Consider the following 22,815-nt stretch of genomic DNA (forward strand, 5'->3'; position numbering starts at 1 on the left):
TAAGAAAAACTATGTTTTAATGAATTTACATAAATATTAATGAGGTACATTGCTAATTCCCTTACATTACTTCCTCTTTGTTTTGGTATAATTCTATAATGATTCACATGTTCGGTGTAAAGGAATGCTCTATATACATAGTTGTCTAGCGTATCACAATGCCTAGGCTAATGTGTCACTTTAATAAGATATTTAAACATAAATAAATTTAGATTGACTTTGGAGTAAGAAATATATCAAACTGTAAATATAAGTTACTAAACAAATGTTGGGAATGAGTAGCAAAGAAAACACATATACAAAGGAATTATTTACATATACACAATGAGGTAAATGATACATATGGAGTAGGCCCTAAGTCCATGGGGATAGGTTGCCTAACTAAATAAAATTAGATTGCAATAATACCTAGTTCGCACCAACTTTAAATTTTTTTGACAAATATAATTCATGTGATTCTTATAGTTATGTTTTTTATCTCTCTTGGAAAGCCAAACAAAATTGCAATAACACAAGAAATATTAATCCCATATTTCTTTTGAGGATAAATTGAAAAATACCTTGAATCCCAGTAGTATTGAAAAAGGAAGAAAATATAGCTTGAATGATTGCAAAATCTAGTTTAACAGTATTTGACTAAATTAAGATACAATCTAGTTTAGAGCTCAATGTGGAGGGTATTCCTATCAAGGTGATGATGACACCCTATTTGTGGTAAGTTACATGGATTAATGATATAAGGATTGTTATTGTCAATGTGATGGCTATACATATTTTCTTAAGACTTTGAAAAGGTAGATGAATGATTATATTTTCCAAAATTAGCAACGATATTTTAGGAATTTCTTGGAGCCCTAAATCAAGTTGAATGCTTTCTCAAGTTAATTAACGGCCTAATTATTTCCCATGTACTCTTTAGCCATATAGAAAAAATGGCGACAATAGATTTTGACCTTACACATATCCATTTAATTACATACTTATTAGAAAACCTAAGTTATAACAAAATAAATATAGCACATCAAAGCACACCTTAAAACCATGATTGAAAATGTGGAAATGACTAAGAAATAATGAAACATAACTTAATATCTAACCACTTTTTAACTATCCCATTTATGGTTAATAAAATGCTCCTTATATAGAGAAAAAGGGTTTTTGAAGGGTTCAATGTATAATATATAAACGGGTTTTCATCTCCCCCTACCAAAAGTGGTTGCAAAACTCCATACAACAAACTAATGATTATCTAAAAACCTTGCATGGAGGTCACTTTCATTAAAATCTAAGTGACCATACTCATATTAAGTATAGTATCTAATATTCCTCTCCACCTTTATTATTTAAGATAGTTCATTAAGCTTAGCCCACATAATTTCCATCTTATAGGTCTTGGTTGGGCACCAAATAAGAGGGTAGTGAATCTTGAGACCCATGTACTAGTACCAATCTTTTCTAGTGAATTTGTTTATAGATATAGTTTTTCCATGGTTAGGTTAAAAATTTGATATGCAATAGGATCCTTATTCATTATGAAATTAAGCATATGTGCCAACATGTCATGTACATCCATGATCATCTTGAGAATATTTCCATGTAATATGTTCATAATGTACAATAGATAGTCATTGGTATATCTTGACTATGGCCATGTTCTTAAAATCATCCAAAATCTATGATACTCTTCATCCTTTACGAAGTAAGGGATGTTATTTCTCACAAATGACACATATCTTTGCATTGTTTTAGGGGAATTCCCTTATGGGATGCATTTTCGGACATTTAGAGAAAGAAATGCCTAATTTTTTTATCAAATTCATTTGTCTTCTTCTTATCTTAAGACATATCTAACTATGAGCTTAGTGAACTAAGGATATCAATTTTAAATTTTATAGAAGAATGCTTATTTCTACTTTAATAACTCCACCTACAAAAATTGACTTGACTTCCCATGAAATTATGTCCCTAGAAACCTTCTTGGACCTTGCATTACATCATTCAAAATTTTCTTCATAAGTCATTTGGGAAATGTTGTGAGTCCCTATAAGGTTTAATACATTAATGCAATCGTCCTTAATTCCTCAAAGAAGAATAATATACAAATTTATAGTTTATAGTGTATTTTACTTTTGTTCCTTTGGAGATTATACGGAAACCTCTCTATATAGTATTTTAAACTTTCCTCATCCCTCTCTCTCACATTTTAAGTTTATTCTCCAATTTTCCTCCTTTGTAGTAATCTTGGTATGTTTCTAGGAAGGTATTTCACATCTCATCATAGGTTTTGAGAAATGTTTCATCCAAATCCTATGAACCAATGAAATTCTACTTCTTTGATGGTGGTTGGAAACAATTTTAATTTATGTGCTTTAGAAGAGTAGTCATATTTTCAAAAATAGTTGTGAAATTTAAAAGGAAAAGCATATATCCTCACTAGCTAGGCCATGAAAATTACATAGGATGGATTATAGAAGTTTTTTTAGCTAGACTAGTCTATGAAGGACCTAAATTAGAATTTTCAATGTGACTAGCTCCTTTTTCTTATATCATTTTACTGATTCCCCATGCTAATAAATGTGTTTCTCAAAGGAACATTTTTTTTATTTTATCCTACTGAGAAATCATGTTCCTCAATAAGATTCCATGGGTGACCTGCACCTTGTTCTTTAGAAAAAGGAGATCCAATGACTATAGAGTTTATAACAGTGCCAATCGTGGATTGAACTCTAAAAATACATTCTATTATGCTATTTTTTCTTCTTTTGGTTTAATCGTATATACTCCTTGTGGCCAACCTCTTGGTGATTTAGTGTTGTCGGAAACTTCTACTACATCGTGACAAGGGCCTTGATGTTTTCTACCTCCTTAATTCATGCATCCTAAAATATCCTAATTAGGCTTTAACTAGTTTAATTTTTTACCTGTTGTCGTCTACACTTTTAGTATAAAATAAGTAGCCTACATTCCTTAGTACCTCCCTAGAAATGGTGATAAAAATGTTGGTTCTCTTATAAATGTGTTTAATTTGGCTCAAAACAATCAGCCATTCACTCTTATCAATTAAGAATTTGTAATACTTTCAAGGCACTAGAAAATATTTGTGCTAGGTATAGACCTTGGCTACCTAAATAAGGAATAAATTATGGAATTAAATAATACTAATAATAATATTTCCTAGCTTTCCACTTAAGGAAAATGAAATAAATAAAGCCACACAAAACTATGTTTTAAGAAATTTACATAATGATAAATGATGGACTTCACTAATTTACTTATACTTGTTTCCCTTATTCTAGTTTAAGTCTATACAATTCATAGGTTCAATATAAAATACATGCTCTATATCCATAGTCATTTCCTTTATGACAATCCCTAGTCTAATGAGTCGCTTATATAAGATATTTGCAACATTTAAAAAATAGATTGAAATTGTCACAAGAAAGATATCAAGCCATAAATATATGTAACATAAAATATTATGGAAATGAGTAGTAATAAAACACATACCCAAATGCGAAGGAGCACAACCTTAAAGCTGGGGTCGATGAGAGGATTAGCTTAAATAATTGGGTGATCTTCTCTCTTCCTTATTTTGCAGGCTTAGAAAGAAAATGCGTAGCTTAGGATAGAAGTCTAGAGATCTGGTCATTTCTGATGCTAGGGACCCTTCAATTCAATTTTAATGGGGCCTCTAAGGGTAACCCAGGATGTGCTGGTTGTAGAGGTGTTGTGAAGGATTCTTCAAGGAAAATATTAGGAGTCTTGTGTAACTACATTTGTGAAAACACTAATAATGTGCCTGAACTTGAAGGTCTCATTTCAGGATTAAGGTAGATTATTCAAAATAATTGGATGCCATGTATTTTTTAGGGTGATTTGAAGTTGATCATTTCTTGGGCCAACTAGATCCAATCAGGAATGAAAGCATCCAAGGCTACTCGAAACTGGAGAATAGAGAGTAGATTAGATCACCTGTAAGACAATATTTGGAGCAGGCCAACGGTATGCTTCTCACATGTGAAGAGGAAGACTAATAAATATGTTGACTTCTTGGCTAATATAGGAGTTACAGAAAGAAATGGTTTAGAGGTGGAAATGTTGGAAGATCTTGAAGACATGAGGTTTTTCGAAAACTGTCATTTTCTGGCAGCTCAAAAATGATCACCCCAGATGCGGGTGATGAAATGAGTAATGGGACGAGGAGTGGAGGGCCACGAGGTAGTTGGTTGAAGCTTGTATTGGTTCAGGTAGTGATATGTCTTTCCTTAATTTGAAAATAATAGAAATTTTATATATAGATTCTAAAAATTTAGCAAATTCTAGAGGGTAAGGGTAGATATAGAATGTAGTAAGTTTGGGGGATAACAAGTGTTAGTTTTGATAATTTTTTTTTACAATGAATTGTATATTTAGACATTTCCCTAGTTTCCCAATATGGGTAGAGAACTTATTAGAATTTTCTTTGTGCTAGAAAGATCTGGAAATTTAACAATGAGAAGGCAATATAACTATGTAAATTATTCTGATAATTGATAGAAAGATATACCAATTTACTAAAGAAAACACATACCCAAATGAATATTTAAATGTAGACAGTGACGATGCTAATACATAGGGGGTGACTGAAAAAAATTGAAGAGAACACAATATGGAGTTGCTGACTTCTCTTCTCAGTATTACGAATCAGTTAAATAAGATTACATTGGAAACATCACTAATAAATGACTGGATTGAAACTTGACTTAAACTGGACTAAGTGAAACTGAACTAGGATACTTGGAGGGATGATTTGACACCTAAGAGGTGGTTGGAATTAGATCCTCTATCACTCCCCCTTAATTACAACCACATAAAAATTCAATTAAGATACATGTTGGTCTATGTCTCAGCTAGGGTTACATTTAAAAAAACTGACTTCAACTACATTTACTTTTCTTCTTCTCTTATTTCAAATCCTGTAGCCTCTAAATTGTTTCAACTTTTTCTCTTTGTTGTACCCTTTAAACATCAATTTCTTCATTCGCTGGTGCAAGTCTTCCATTCTTCTAGGTTGTCTAAGCATATCTTGGACTCCTTCAAAAAACGACTTGTATGTGGGATTCTGCCACATATTATCTTATGTAGTGCATTTTTCATCGTCAATCTACTACAACGTAATGACATAATATAATTTCATCTCTTCAGGACTCCAATACCTGAAAAATTTCATTAATTTCTTCATCATGAATTTTGTCGTCAACATTCATTTCTGCAGCTTCAATGTACGCCTCATCTAGACATGGTTTTGCAAGCCATGCGTCAAGGAAATTTAACACTTCTTCATAATCATTCTATGTACATGCACATTGAAAATCAAATTTAGAATTTAAAATATTTAGATAACCACATTGGTTTTGCTCCTTCTTCTCTACCTCTTCTTCTGTCTCCGTTTTCTCTTTGTGGGTTTCCTTCTTTTCTTTTCTTCTATCTCTGTATCTGTCACTTTCTCTTCCACTTCTGTACTAACTTGTGCTGCTAAAAATAGGTTGTCTTCGACTTCATTTTCAAATTCAAGCGGGAATATATCACCAAATAACATCATGTCAATATTATGTTTTCTTTGCATCATCTGCAACCATTCTTCTTTAGCCAATAACTATTCATCAAAATTTACATCAACAATGTTAATTGTTGGATTCACCATACCATTGATTCCTCCAATGGTAGCTTCATTATCCTTAGCAAGCTCTATTGCTAGATTCACCAAACTTTCATAATCAAGATCTATTGGTCGAATCATCAAATTTTCATTAGCAATCTCTATTGTTGGAATCACTAAATTTTCATCAGCAAGCTCTGTTGCTAGATTCACCAATTTTTCATTAGCAAGCTATGTTGCTAGATTTACCAAATTTTCAACCACGTGCAACTCTGCATTGTGGGATTGAACAAACTTTTGATCTCGATGTAGATCTGCTGCTATAGATCCACCTTCATCTTCAACTTCAATACTCCCCCATACACCAAATATCCTTTTAAGGATATCACAGGCCTCCTTGGTTGTCTTGGCTTCTGAAATTAGGGGGAGAATGTTGTAACCCACAAATTATTTTATGCATGTCAATGTAGAGGCATCCTTTTTCATTTTCTCTTAAAAATATAAAAGGATCTCAAATATCTCAGGGTGTCTCTTTGACCTTCTTAGCCTCTTGGTTTTTCCCATCTGAGCACTGACAGAATGCGGCTCAACGAATAAATAAAACTTCAAACATAGCAAGTGGCTTCTCTACTACACAAATTTACAACCATATAAATAACCAAACCCTTTTTTAATAACATTTTCCTTTAAAAGATATTAAAATACCCATTCTAATTTGAAGAGTGCCCTTTTTTTTAATGTTACAATGCCCACTTTTTAAAAAGCATATATGAGCATTTTAAAATCATTAAATCCCTATTTTCCAAAATCACGTAAGTGCTCTTTTTTTATAAGACATCTTCAAAAAATACATAATATTTTGAGTGTGATAAAAGCATTATTCATGAGTGGTTTTAAGAATAAAAAATTCCAAAACCTCTTTAGTCATTCAAATTTTGACGGTGTCCTTTCGTATGAGGCCCCATGTTTCAAACTTGATTATTCCATGCTATGTCTCTCTAATATTTTCATGCTCCCAATGGAATTGCACGTCCATTTTGTTAGTGTTGGTATCTTCATCCCTCCGTCAGAGATCAAATCCTCTTGTTGCATTTCATATTAGGTGTCCCGCCCAGTCATTTGCATTCCATTAGGAGCATGGATCATCTGACGGTAGTGACTTTCCTATAGTCTCCCTCATGTCATTTACCTGTTGGCTCATGTTTGTTAATTAAAAAGCATATATAGTTTTCTTTTTGTCTTGAAAACTGCAAAGGCCTTTTAGGGTTTCATTGTCAATTAGGTCTAGGGTTTCATTAGGGTTTCGTCAAAAAATGTTTCAAAGTGTCCAATAAAAACTAGCAGGCCATGAGGAGGTTCTAGAATCAATAAATTTCATCATCAGGTGCTCAGACATGTGTTTTTCCTCAAAACTCAGTTTTGACGAAAAAATAGAGTATTTTTGCTTTTATTGTACAAAAAGCATGAAATTTTGTTTTCTTCATTGTATATCACTCCATCTGTAACCCTGGTTTCCTTCCTTAGCCCCAGTAGCTCCAACACCTGCAAAAAAAGAAAAGCTTAGGTCATTTAATTTATCACAAAGCTCAAATGAAGTGAAAAAGTCCAAAAAGCAGAGTTTGAAAATAAAGTAATTTCTTGAACATTATGAAAGAGGGTTTTGCAAAATTAAAATTTGAAACCTCCATGTATAGATCATGTCTCCAAATGTTTAAAGCTCATTTGCACTCCAAGATCAAAGAGAAAGCAAAGCAAGGTTGTTGTGGTGAGCAAGTGAGAAATTTGGGTGAAAGTCGCTCCAAGTCATTGGGTGGGGTGCACTGGGCAAGAGGTGCGGCGCATTGGGCTGCATTTCGCAATGAAAAAAGGCACGGGTGTGGCGCATACGTTGGGCATGATGCATTGGGTTAGATGCGCGGCACACACAGCCAGCAAGCCCGAAAACTGCCAAAGCTTGCTCCAAATTTCCCAAAACGCGCGGATTTGTCTTGGTACAAGTAGGTATAGCCTCCATCACTGTTTTTTATCCAAGTTTGGTGCTTGTTTCATGGCGGTTGACGAATGGTGATTGTTTAAAGAAATCAAACCCTACTTCTTCAAAATTTCCAAAGAAAATAGTGCTAGGGTTTTGAATGACTGTTTTGCTACCAAGTCCATCCTTTAAATTCCTTACCCCATTTTTCCATTGATTTACTTATTCCCTAAGTTCTCCTACCCCCTAAATTCACTAATCCCCTAATCCCCTATCCCAAGTTCCCTTTCCCAAAATCCCAAATGCACCAAACCATAGTATCATACTTAAAACTCCCAAACTACACTCTAATTCCCTATTCCCTTAACTAACCCTACCCCAACAATCCCTAATTCCCTATTTCCCTAAATTACCCCTCCACAGTCTCTCATTTCACTGTTTTCCCCTGGTGGTAGAGGTCAAACACATCATGAAAGGCTGTTCAGGATAGTTTATCCACCAGCAGCCATGGCATCTAATCCTTCATATGAGTATGAAGAGGAAACCCATAGTGACTCACCTACAGAGGGACATGCACCCAGGAGGCCTCATAGAGGTGGCAAACATATTAGAGAAGAAACAACCACTTTTGTTGAATTACAAGCCTGCCCTCTTGCCATCTCTTCTTTCCAACATCAGTCATGTTATGAATTTTGCGAGAAGGTTGCTAGCATTCAGTTTCATCATGAGTTGGCTCGTTTGTTTGTACTACATTTACATGGTGATGAAGCCACTCTAGCTAGTGTCACTTTCACGTTAACACCAGAATCCATTTCACTACCAACCAGTATTCCCAACATTGGAGAGCAATGGAAAAAGAGGCAGAAAATTGATCGGCAACATTATGAACCGTAAATCTGTTGGAAATAATACTGAGAGGGGGGGTGAATCAGTATTATCAAGCAATTTACCAAATCTTCCTTATTTGATCTTTTGAATTATTCTTGCATATCAGTACCATAAAATAATGAGCATGAATAAAGAAAATAGACAGTCACACCAAAGAACACAAGATGTAAGGTGGAAACCCAATGCGGGAGAAAACCACCTGCTGCAATATGTCTCTATCTTCTTTCAAGAAATTCTTTTTACAATGATTTTGTACTGGTGCAGACCTTTACCAGCACGCAGGCTGCAACCTGCAGAGAGCTACAACTCTCTCTCGTTTTCCAGTCTCTCCTGGAAGGGAGCTACAACCCCCTACTTCTTTTCATGAAGAATCAAATGATCAACAAGTATACAACAGATACAGTCCACTACAGATATCAGATCAGTAATTACAGAAATAACCCAGAACACCTTATGAACAGAAATATACAGTCAACAGATCATCTTAAGACAGGGACGCATATTTTCTTTCTGTGACCTGCGACTGGACGCAGTCTACCTTCCACTGTTCTGCGTGCCGACGCACTGTTCCTCTATGCTTTGCTGCGACCGGCGCACCCAGAAACACTATCGCGCCGCGTCTTTTGCTTCAGAGACGCACCCAATAACACAGTCACGCCGCGTCCTTTGCCTCCGAGACGCACCTGAGCCTTTACTGTACTGCGTCTCGGCGCACTTTCCCTTCACTGAACCTGCGTCCCTTTAGATATAAAAGATATGAGGACTTCAGAACCAACCCAAACACTCAGATCCACAGATCTGATCATGCGCCATAGAGATCACAGTCCATTAGAAGATTCGCCTTCATAGATCTGGACTAGATCTCACCAAAAGATATTCAACCAAGATGATGCATAATCCAAATGAACTCCTTTGCTTTATATAGGCAAGCTTCTCCTCAAAACATGGAACAAAACCACGAGCCGACACCATAGAAACACAAAACCGTCGGCTAGATACCACACAAGAAACCCCCACGTGCTTTTCTCTGCCTTGAAATGTGTGCACTGGGCGGACGCACCTCCTGAACGGCTTGCCTGCGTCCCTGGACGCGGATTCTGTATGGTATATCTGCGGGGACGCACTTGCTGAACATATTTCCTGTGTCCTTCTTGATTTATCACCTGAATGGGTTTGCCATCAAGGACAACACCTGAATCATAATGCCAACAATCTCCCCCTTTGGACTTGATGGCAACCACATAATCTTCAGCTTCATTCTCCCCCTTTGACATCAAGGGCAAAGGGTATGCTCCCCCTATGCTCATGCATCTCCAGATCTGTAACCAGAAATCCATCATGAAGGAGATAGAGACATATTGCAGCTATTTCCAAGATCTCCTTCTCCATAATGCCAACAATGCATTATGTGCTCCCCCTGAGCCTATACCACCAATAGGAAGATGATCAACAGTAAGATGATGCATCAACAACCCCCAGCTTTTGCCTGAGGTATTCAAAAGTGTCCCTGGGCAACGGTTTGGTGAAAATATCAGCAACTTGTTCCTTAGAAGGAACATACTCCAACTTGACCTTCTGTTCAAGTACTTGTTCCCGGAGAAAATGGTACTTGATTGGTATGTGCTTGGTTTTTGAATGCATAACCGGATTCTTTGAGATGCTGATTGCACTTGTGTTGTCACATAAGATAGGGATTGGAGGAGTACAAGTGATTTGATAATCCTGCAAATTCTGCATCATCCAAAGGAGTTGGGTGCAACAAGATGCAGCAGCAACATATTCTGCTTCAGCTGTAGACAAGGCAATTGAACTCTGTTTCTTGCTGAACCAAGAGACCAGTCTGGGACCCATAAAGAACGCACCACCACTTGTGCTTTTCCTGTCATCCACGCTTCCGGCCCAATCTGCATCTGTATAGGCATGAAGAGTAAGATTTGTATCTCTAGGATACCATAAGCCATAATTTTGAGTCCCTTGAAGATATTTAAAAATTCTCTTCACTGCTTGAAGATGAGTCTCCTTCGGATTTGCCTGAAATCTTCCAACTATTCCAACTGCATGCATGATGTCTGGTCGGGTACCTGTCAAATATAGTAAACTTCCAATCATAGATCTATAGGTTGGTTGATGTACTGCTGCAGATTCATCATTTGCACTGAGACTACATCCTGTGACCATGGGTGTACATACTGGTTTTGCATCTTCCATGCCATATTTCTTCAAAATCTGCTTGAGATACTTGGTTTGAGATAAAAAGATTCCTCCTTCCTTCTGTTGGATTTGCAAACCAAGGAAATATGTCAGTTCTCCTAGCAAGGACATTTCAAATTCTTTCTGCATGACTGAGGCAAAGCTTTGACTCATAGCTTCTTCATTGCTGCCAAAAATAATGTCATCTACATACACAACAAGTATTAGCAATTTGTCATTTTCAACTTTTATATACAGATTGCTATCTGCTGAACCTTTTAAGAAACCTTGTTGATGAAGATATTTGTCCAACCGGTAGTACCAAGCCCTTGGAGCTTGTTTGAGACCATAGAGAGCCTTTTTCAATCGGCATACAAGATTTGGATCATTTCCAAGAATGAACCCATCTGGCTGTTCAATGTATACTTCTTCTTCCAGGTCTCCATTCAAAAAGGCTGATTTCACATCCATTTGAAATACTTTGAAATTCTGAAAACTTGAGAGAGCAAGGAACATTCGGATGGCCTCAAGTCTTGCAACAGGAGCAAAAGTTTCTTCAAAGTCTATTCCTTCTTGCTGCGCATACCCTTTACAGACGAGTCTGGCTTTGTTTCTAATTACTTCTCCATTTTCATTCAATTTATTTTTGAAGACCCATTTTGTTCCAATAACATTCTTATCTTTTGGTCTAGGAACCAGCTCCCAAGTGTTGTTCTTTTCGATTTGCTCAAGTTCTTCATCCATTGCTTTCACCCAAAATTCATCTTTGCATGCCTCTTTCACATTTTGTGGTTCGGTGGAGGAAAGTAATGCCAAATAGCTTGAAGCTTCTGCAACTGTTCTTCTAGTTTGTATACCTGCTTCTTTTTGTCCCATGATCTGAGATTCTGGATGGTTCTTCTGAACATATCTGGATGGAGTCTTTTCTTCTATTCTTGTCCGTTCTTCTGCTTCTTCGTGAGGTTCTTCTTGAGATTCTTCTTGAGGTTCTTCTTCTTCATCATTCTGTCTTTGAGGGTAGCTCTCATCTTCTTCGATGTCTTCACGATGTATTTGCCTAGGAATATATCCCTTTTCATCAACCACTACATCAATGCTGTCAACAATTCTGCCAAGTCTTTTATTGTAGCATTTGTATGCTTTGCTATGTGGAGAATAGCCAAGAAGAATGCCTTCATCTGCTCTAGGATCAAGTTTGCCAAGCTGCTCCTCAGTATTCTTGATATAGCATTTGCTCCCAAATATTTTGAAGTGCTTTACCGAAGGAGTTTTACCACTCCAGAGCTCATGAGGGGTTTGAGTGCTGTTCACCCGGACATTTGTCTTGTTGAGAATAATAACCGCAGTATGTGCAGCCTCACCCCAGAAGGTTGCGGGGGTTCCTGATTCATCAAGCATAGCACGAGCCATTTGTTGGATTGTTCTGTTCATTCTTTCAACAACTCCATTTTGCTGAGGCGTTCTAGCTGTAGAGAATTCTCTCCTTATCCCATGTTCATCACAGAAATCGAAAAATTCATTTGAAGTAAATTCCCCACCTCTGTCAGATCTGAGGCACTTAATTTTGTGACCTGATTCATTTTCAGCCAAGGCTTTGAAGGTTTTGAATTTTTCGAATGCTTCATCTTTGTGCTTCATAAGACCTAACCAAACAAACCTGGAGAAATCGTCAATAAATAATATCAAGTATTCCTCTCCTCTAGGTGTTCTTTTTCTGAAAGGTCCACATACATCTGTATGTACTAGCTCAAGAGGCATGCTGGCTGATCCTTCTTTCTCTGGAAAGTTAGTTCTGGTTTGTTTTCCAAACTGACATGATCTGCATATGGTGTTGTCAGGAATTTTGATATCTGGAAGATCGCGAACTACCTGATATTTGCAAGCTTTCCTTATTTGTGAGAAGCTTAGATGTCCCAACCTTCGATGCCATAACCAGTGCTCTTCATTCTTGCTTAGATAGCATTGTTGTTGTCCTTCATCAAATATGTATAGATTATTTGGAGTTCTCTTTCCTTTGAGAACTGTTTTACCTGTATCAAGATCACGAACAAGGCATCCATTTCATCTGAATATAACCTCGGTTCTTTGATCACACATCTGGCTGACACTTAGTAGATTATGCTTCAATCCATCAACAAACAAAACATTTCCAGCCTTAACATCTTCTTTTAAAGGAGCAATACCTTTTCCTTTTATAGTTGCAGGAGTATCATTTCCAAAAGAGACTTTCTTTCCCTTTTCTAAATTAGAATAAGACTCAAGTTTTTCTTTATCACCTGTCATATGCTTCGAACATCCACTGTCAATGTACCATAGATTTTCTTGTCCTTCTGCATAAAATGCTATCCCACATCTTTCTGTTTGAGGTTCCTTTATTCTCCATGTTTTGGCGCCTGAGGCTTGTTCCTTTTTCTGCTCTTGTACCTTTCTTTCCGGAAACCTGCTTCTGCATTCAAAGTCTTTATGTCCAAAATTATTGCAAATAGAACATTCAACTTCATTTTCAAGAGCTGAAAAGTTGTTATAGGTCCTTTTTGTAATCCCTGTCATACTTCTTTGTTTTTGAGCTTCCCTAGTCATGATTGTTTTATACGCTACACATTGAGCTGCTTTGTGACCAAAGTTATGGCAAGAGAAGCATTGTCCATTGAAGAAGCTTCTGCGATTATTGGATCTACCAGCCAATTGATTGTAATTTCTATTTTCATCTATTCTTGAACCAAATTGAGAAGATTTTACCTGTGGCTGGTTGTGGCTTTTGTTCACCCTTAAGTTGGATTGCCCCTGATAGTTTCTGCTTGACATTTGTCCCTACTTTACCTGATGATCTTCCTTATGCTCTTGCTCATTTCTTCTTGCTGCATCAAGATAACTTTTTGAAGTGGATGCTTGAGAAGTTTCTCCATTATAGCCCAAACCTGTCTTATTTAGTGGAGACCGCTGCACACTGATAATCTCATCCAAAGTTTCAGATCCTTTGACAAACTTGAGATTAATAGTTTTTGTTTTCTCAATTTATTTTCTAAGACCAACAATTTCACCTTCTAATTTTTCAAGATGTTTTTCCTTTTCATCAATTTGGAATTGTAGAGTATCAATAATCATGTTCTTTTCTTCTATGCATCTCTTGAGTCTAGTAATTTCATCATAAAGGTTATCCACATCTACAGCATCCTCATAATCATCATCTCCAAATGCCATTAACAACCTATATTTATTACCTTGTTCATCTTCATCACTGTTTGATAAGCCATCACTATCTTCATGGGTGTAGTAGCTTTTCTTGCTTTGTTTCTTGTTCCATCTAACTGGTTCCTTTCCTTTATCCTTATAAGAGCATTTTGCAGCATAATGACCTACTCTTCCACAAGCAAAGCATTTGAAAGGTAGCTTACCTCTGAACCTTCCAGAACCTCTTTGAAGATTTCTGACAAAATTTGATTCTTCTTCCTCTTCTTCTGGATCATGGCTTGCTTCATAGTAATCTTCTTTGCCTGACGCTTTAAAAGCAGCCTCCCTTCTGTCTGATGGTCCTCCCTTTCTCATTTCATAAGCAGTTAGAATTCCATGTAGCTGAGACATAGTAAGAACACGGAGATTTTCTTTTTCTTCTATTGCAGATACTTTGGATTCAAACTTGGGGGATAATGATCTTAGAATCTTTTGAACTACTAGAGACTCCTTTACTTCTTCACCCAAATTTTTCATACAATTTACAATCTCATCTACCCGAAGAAAATAATTAGCCACACTTTCATCATTATACATCTTGAGAGTCTCATATTGAATTCTGAGAGTTTGAAGTTTGGCTTGTTTTACCTGTTCATCTCCTTCATAGCTTGTGATCATTTTGTCCCATATTTCTTTTGCTGATTTGAAGTGCATTACCTTCATGAATTCTGTTTGGGATATACTTCCTAATAGAGTACTGACTGCTTTTGCATTTGTTTCATACTTCTTTTTCTCAGCTGGATCTGTAGGAGTAGCTGAAGGAAAAGCATAGCCTGTTTCTACAATGTCCCAAACTTCAGTACCAAGAGATTGAAGATATGCAGTAACTCTTACCTTCCAATAATTGAAGTTTGTCCCGTCAAAAACTGGTGGCCTGATTGATGCTTCTCTCTCGTAGTTGCTCATGATGAACGATCTACCTTCAAGCGATCAAGCTTTTCTGAAGGACCTGCTCTGATACCAATTGTTGGAAATAATACTGAGAGGGGGGGTGAATCAGTATTATCAAGCAATTTACCAAATCTTCCTTATTTGATCTTTTGAATTATTCTTGCATATCAGTACCATAAAATAATGAGCATGAATAAAGAAAATAGACAGTCACACCAAAGAACACAAGATGTAAGGTGGAAACCCAATGCGGGAGAAAACCACCTGCTGCAATATGTCTCTATCTTCTTTCAAGAAATTCTTTTTACAATGATTTTGTACTGGTGCAGTCCTTTACCAGCACGCAGGCTGCAACCTGCAGAGAGCTACAACTCTCTCTCGTTTTCCAGTCTCTCCTGGAAGGGAGCTACAACCCCCTACTTCTTTTCATGAAGAATCAAATGATCAACAAGTATACAACAGATACAGTCCACTACAGATATCAGATCAGTAATTACAGAAATAACCCAGAACACCTTATGAACAGAAATATACAGTCAACAGATCATCTTAAGACAGGGACGCATATTTTCTTTCTGTGACCTGCGACTGGACGCAGTCTACCTTCCACTGTTCTGCGTGCCGACGCACTGTTCCTCTATGCTTTGCTGCGACCGGCGCACCCAGAAACACTATCGCGCCGCGTCTTTTGCTTCAGAGACGCACCCAATAACACAGTCACGCCGCGTCCTTTGCCTCTGAGACGCACCTGAGCCTTTACTGTACTGCGTCCCGACGCACTTTCCCTTCACTGAACCTGCGTCCCTTCAGATATAAAAGATATGAGGACTTCAGAACCAACCCAAACACTCAGATCCACAGATCTGATCATGCGCCATAGAGATCACAGTCCATTAGAAGATTCGCCTTCATAGATCTGGACTAGATCTCACCAAAAGATATTCAACCAAGATGATGCATAATCCAAATGAACTCCTTTGCTTTATATAGGCAAGCTTCTCCTCAAAACATGGAACAAAACCACGAGCCGACACCATAGAAACACAAAACCGTCGGCTAGATACCACACAAGAAACCCCCACATGCTTTTCTCTGCCTTGAAATGTGTGCACTGGGCGGACGCACCTCCTGAACGGCTTGCCTGCGTCCCTGGACGCGGATTCTGTATGGTATATCTGTGGGGACGCACTTGCTGAACATATTTCCTGTGTCCTTCTTGATTTATCACCTGAATGGGTTTGCCATCAAGGACAACACCTGAATCATAATGCCAACAAAATCAAGCCCGGCTTTTTGAGACAGCTCAAGAGAGTGTTTTCTTTTCGGTACCTCAAAGATGAATATGTTCCTTTAATGAAACTGATCATGAAGTATTTCAGCTGTGAGGGCCGGTTCTCCCATTTGTATGCTTATCATATCAGGCTGCTGATGCATTTTACCCGAGTACGGATGATGAACATCCCTTACTTCATGTGCCGAAACATAGAGAAGATGACCACCCTAGTGCAGCACAAGACTCCTCAGCAGCAGTTCAACAGTATTTACCATTTTGCTCTCATCAAAATTGTGGTCATTCATCAGCTTGGCTTACAGGGCATCACTTGGGAGGATTTCATCTCTTGTGAGTTTTTCAAAGCTCAACAGGGACCTTCAGAGGCTTTGCATGAGACAGGTGGACCTTCTTATCAGCATGAGGGCCATGAGACACAGACCGCTAGCATGTCGGTGTTCATCACCTATCAGAAGGGCACTAGACAGTTGTTTGCAACAGCCAAGCGAGTGTTATCTCCACCCGGGGTGGAAGGGGCCTCGCTTCCGTCATCAACACAACAGGTTCAGGACCAAGGCAAGAGGCCACTGCAGGAGGAAGGACCATCAGCTTAGCAGGAGACTAAGTTCATTCTCATTGAGGGTGATGATACTGATATGGGCCCACAAAGCACAAATCTTAGAGAAATCATTTAGGAATAGCAGGTGGACATTTATGCCTTGTCTATCAACTTGGATAGAGCCTAATGGAAAATACAATACCTGGAGCAAAGGAATAAGCAGCTTGAGGACCAGCAGGTGATTATGGAGTTGCAAAACATTCGAGAGAATCACCAAGCTGCCCAAAGGAGGAGGGTGGAGTTCACTTCGCTTCAGCAGGAGGTTAATGCCGATAGGGAGTCATGGCTTGAAAGAGTCAATATCCACTTGGAGAGGAAGCTAGAAAAGGCCAACAAGGAGAAAAACTTGTTAACAGACATGGATGTTCATTACATGGCGAGGAACAAAGTTTGCAAGGCAAGAATCAAGAGTTTGAAAGAAAAATTGAAGAAGGCATCAAAGAGGAAAAAGGAGCATGATCGACTTCAAATATTAGCCGAGGATTCCTTGGCCCAATATAGCTCTTGATAGAGAAGACTCAGCCCAAATTTCAAAAAATTTGGAACAAGTTTTGCATTTTGGAAAATTTTTGGCACAAAAAACAGGTTTTTCGGCCCTATGTGCCACGCCACGTGGCACTCGCTTTTCCTAGGAGCCTCCAAATCACAAAAACTTAGCATTTTTGGATTTGGCATGAAACATTATGCTTTCCTACCTATGGCCAAAAATTTGGGCAGGTTTTGAGCCCTCAAAAAGGTCAAAAACACTCAAAAAATGACCTCACTTCCCCTATTTTGACACACAGGAAGCAGTGTTGGGAGAACTAACTTTTGTAGGGGCAAATGGAGGCCAAATTGAAAAATTCCACTTGGTTTGGAAAGTAGACATTCAATACTTTCTAACAAAGCACACTTGGAGCTCATTTGGACACCAGGAAGGCCTCCAAAAGTGGGTCCAAACAGGCACGACGCATAGAGAATCAGGCACGGCACATTGAGGAAAAATTGCCAGTTTGACCAAGTTTTGCTCTGTTTTTCGCCCCGCCTCACCTAGTTTGACTTTTTTACTTTCCTAATGGCAAATTTGTGATGTAATTTGATGTATATTGATGGATCATGATGTAAATATGTTATATTTTCACTTGTAGAGGTAGATTCATCAGTTTAAAGGTTGTTTGAAACTGAATGAATTAGTTCCCTTGTTTCTAGAGGCATGTTGTTATGTTGCCTAATTTCCAGTTCTCAGTTTGGAATTAGTTGAAACAGCTCCTAAACATGTGTGCTCGACCCCTAGAGGCAAGGATGAGCTATGTTTGTCTATATTATGTTGTTTTTCAGTCATTAGCATGGTTGGACTTTTGAGAAAGCCTTGAGCTTCATTGTACACTCATATTTTCATTTTGGCTATGGAATTGAGACCAGGATTTGCAGCACTCTTTGGGATCCATGTGGCAATTTGTCTTGGTACAGTGCTTTCTTTTGTAATTGTGAACTTTCTTATGTGTTATGTATGCCATTCTCTATCTTATTTCTTTTGAACTAAACAAACAAGAGTGCAAGTAGAATACATTGAAAGTGCAGTGCTCTACTTGAAGTTTGCTTTAGTTTCTTGATGTTTTTAGTTGTTTGGGGAGGATCCATGATTGCACTTGCCCTCTTCAACACCTCACCTATCTATTCCATCCATATCATTCAATTTTAAGTGCCAAAAATGATTTCCTACCTTGCCCCATTGAGATCTCTGCATGACTAAGCCTCAATCCCCGCACCCAAAATCTATCTTTTCATCTGAGCCAACACAACACCATTTTATCAAATCAAACTCTTTTGCACTTATATCTAGCCTAAGATCAGTATTTCTATCAGTCTTCTCAACTCCTCATCGATCATAATTTGCAGAGATTGACCCGGAGAGAACCCTCTCCTAACCTGGTAGGGCTAGCTACTAGGTTGAGCGTGGTTTGATGTTGGCCCCGGATCCTACCTTTTTAGCCTAAGGTAGATTTAGGCACTAACATAGTGGAGACCATATTGGGGAAGAAATTGTTTGTTTGTTAGTGTTCTTCATTTCATAAACTACACACGAAGCCTGAAGTTATGCCAGGTAGCCTTCGAAATGCTCTTGCTTTGCATTAGCGAAAGTAGATAAACGTTGCTTCAGTCAATCTCTAGTCTAGTCTTATAAACGGAAACATCTAACTTGAAAATTTCCTCAGTAAAATGTAATCAAGTTAGATCTGATTGTTGATGGTGGAAAACAGTCAGACACATATGAAGGCTAAAATCATTCACTTGGTGGCTTCAGTGTCGAAGAATCCCAAGGTTCAAAATTTTTATGGCGACTCTACTCTTCAAGAACCAATAGCCTGAAGAATTTTTTGGTCAATTCATTGTTATCAAAATGGATTTTCTTACTTGATGGTATGCTCCCATGAGCCGAGATCACATTCCAGGTTTCCCAAATAAAATTCCTAAGGTAAATTGGCAAAGGAATTTGCCTATGTTTAAAGATGATGATAGGAATGATGCTGCTTTACATCTGGTTAGATTTCACTTGCATATTTGCAAGTTGAAGGTTGATTTTCCTGAAGATTGCTTCATGAAGATATTCATGGCCACTCTCGAAGGTGAAGCCCGATCTTGGTATGAAAGTTTGCCGCCTGCTTGTATTTACTGTTTAAAGGATTTTCATACCATGTTCTTTGAAAGGTATAAGGAATCTTATCCATCCTTAAATTTAGTTCAGAACTATTGCAGACATGCTTATAGTTTTATTGAAAATATTGAGAAAGTTTATGAAGATGATGACTTCATGGATGATGAGATCATGGAAGCCCTGTATGAAAATCCATTTCACCAGCATAAAGAGAGTGATACTTATCAAGATGATAAGGAAAATTTGGAGTAGGATCAAGATCTTAGTACGGTAGAAGATGATGAAAGAGAAGGTTTTATTTCAGATCTGTCCATAGAAGAAGAGAGCATGTAGGAAAGTCAAGTTTCAATCTTAGAATGTGATAAAGTCAAGTCGGTTATTTCAGATCTAGATTCAGGTCGTGATGATCAAGACAACCTTGTTCTGAATCCCATGAAGGAGAGCTCTGTTGTTGAGATCATCTGGAATGAAGAAGATAGAGTTATTGAACAAAGCCTTCATGAGGACGTAATACAGTCATTTTATGAAAAACAAGATGAAACCTTTGTTCAAGTAAGTGAAAAATCTTCTTTCAATAACTCAGTGGTAAATGATAATTTGGTTGCCATGTCATATGAAGATGATCAACAATGTTTCCAAATTTCAGAAGATCAGGACTGTCATTCGGATTTTTCATGTTTTGAAATGTTATTTCAAGAAGACAAAAATCACTTGAGCAAAACAAAACAGAAAGTATTATCTCCTCTGTCTGAAGATAACATAGATCGATGCTTGAAAGGTCATGTTACAGCCAAAGATAATGCATGTCTATAGTGTGCACATGGTGAAGACGGTGTTGGTGAAACTTCTTCTTCTTTTGAAAATGATGATAGTATTGACATTAGCCTTATAGATCAGCGAATAGATAAAATTCTCTTTTATGAAAATGATAAGGTTGTCATGTTTAATAATCTTGAAGATTGTTTTTTGTTTAAGAATGACCTAGACCATGAAATTGAGAAATATGAGCCCGAGAGAGACAATATGCCAGAATTTCTCATGCTCGAGGAATTTACAACTGACACTCAGATGGTAGAAGCTTATACCTCTCTATTCCTTCCTATCACTCGGTAATCAATTGTTCTTTTAGATCAGAATAAAGGGACTACTTGTATTTTTGTTGTTGGATCTCAAGACAAGCTAGTGCTTCAAGATTTTCAAGATCCCTTCGGCATTATTTTAAAAGCATTAGAGAAGATAAATGTTTCCTGGTTCGTTAGCATAAGCCTTGGTTTTAGTTGTTATTGTGAGTTGCCTACATGTACATCGTTCTACCTGATTCGGGAAAATGAGAGCAGAATTTCAATATGTAGCCATCTGCTCGATTCGTTACATTAGAAGGCTCACTACACATGATCATACATATTTCATCAGTAAGCAGGTGGTTGTCATAATGATTTGAAGCTCTCAAATCTCGATGGTCTACCGCCATTAAAAAGCTTTGTAAGTACTTGTTTCAGTTAAGTCTTGAGTCATATTTTGTTTTCGTCAGTTTTGAATGTCTAGTTTCAGCTTTTGAGTATCTTGTTTTAGTTTGAGTTAGTCTTACTCATTTCAATTATGAGTCTTGAGTCTTGAGTTTCAATGTTTTGTTGTCAAGATATTGGTTTTGGTTTCTCAAAGTTATTGACTCCATAGCCCAATGGACGAAGGCATTGCCTACTTTCCCAGAGATCTATAGTTCTTGGCACCTCCAAGGAGCTACCATCCCCATTAGAGCCAATGTTAATGTTAGTATCTTCATCCCTTCGTCAGAGATAAAATCTGCTTGTTGCATTTCATATTAGGTGTCCCGCCCAATCATTTGCATTCCATTAGGAGCATGGATCATCTGACAATAGTGGCTTTCCTATAGTCTCCCTCATGTCATTTACCTGTTGGCTCATGTTTGTTAATTAAAAATCATATACAGTTTTCTTTTTGTCTTGAAAACTGTAAAGGCCTTTTAGGGTTTCATCAAAAAATGTTTCAAAGTGTCCAATAACAACTAGCAGGCCATGAGGAGGTTCTAGAATTAATAAATTTCATCATCAGGTGCTCAGACACGTGTTTTTCCTCAAAACTCTATTTTGAGGAAAAAACAGAGTATTTTTGCTTTTATTATACAAAAATCATGAAATTTTGTTTTCTTCATTGTATATCACTCCATCTGTAACCCTGGTTTCTTTCCTTAGCCCCAGTAGCTCCAACACCTGCAAAACAAGCAAAGCTCAAGTCATTTAATTTATCACAAAGCTCAAATGAAGTGAAAAAGTCCAAAAAACAGAGCTTGAAAATAAAGTCATTTCCAGAACATTATGAAAGTGGGTTTTTCAAAATTAAATTTAAAATCTCCATGTATAGATAATGTCTCTAAATGTTTAAATCTCATTTGCACTCCAAGATCAAAGAGAAAGCAAAGCAAGGTTGTTTTGGTGAGCAAGTGAGAAATTTGGGTGAAAGTTGATCCAAGTCACTGGGCGTGGCGCACTGGGCAAGAGGTGTGCGACACTTACCAGGCGCGGTGCATTTTGCTGCATATCACAGTGCAAAAAGACATAGGCGCAGTGCATACGCTGGGTGCGGCACATTGGGTTGGATGCACAGCGCACACAACCAACAAACCTGAAAACTGCCAAAGCTTGCTCCAAATTGCCCAAAACGCATGGATTTGTCTTGGTACAAGTAGTTAGAGCCTGCATCACTATTTTTTATCCAAGTTTGGTGCTTGTTTCATGGTGGTTGACGAATGGTGATTGTTTAAAGAAATCAAACCCTACTTCTTCAAAATTTCCAAAGCAAACAGTGCTAGGGTTTTGCTTGACTGTTTCACTACCAAGTCCATCCTTTAAATCCCTCCATCACTCCCTTACCCCATTTTTCCATTGATTTCCTTATTCCCTAAGTTCTCCTACCCCAAAATTCACTAATCCCCTAATCCCCTATCCCAAGCTCCCTTTCCCAAAATCCCAAATGCACCAAACCCTAGTCTCATACTTAAAACTCCCAAACTACACTCTAATTCCCTGTTCCCTTAACTAACCCTACCCCAATAGTCCCTAATTCCCTATTTCCCTAAATTACCCCTCCACAGTCCCTCATTTCATTGTTTTCCCTTGGTGGTAGAGGTCAAACACATCATCAAAGACAGTTCAAGACAATTTATCCACCAGCAGCCATGGCATCTGATCCTTCATATGAGTATGAAGAGGAAACCCATAGTGACTCACCTACAGAGGGACATGAACCCAGGAGGCCTCATAGAGGTGGAAAACATATTAGAGAAGAACCAACCATTGCTGAATTACAGGCTTGCCCTCTCACCATCTCTTGTTTCCAACATCAGTCATGTTATGAATTTTGTGAGAAGGTTGCTAGCATTCAGTTTCATCATGAGTTGGCTCGTTTGCTTGTACTGCATTTATGGTGATAAAGCCACTCTAGCTGGTATCACTTTCAAATT

Source organism: Pinus tabuliformis, chromosome 5_1 (assembly GCF_031772625.1).
Source record: "Pinus tabuliformis cultivar Carrire ecotype Pingquan chromosome 5_1, CPIR1, whole genome shotgun sequence".
Classification (NCBI taxonomy): domain Eukaryota; kingdom Viridiplantae; phylum Streptophyta; class Pinopsida; order Pinales; family Pinaceae; genus Pinus; species Pinus tabuliformis.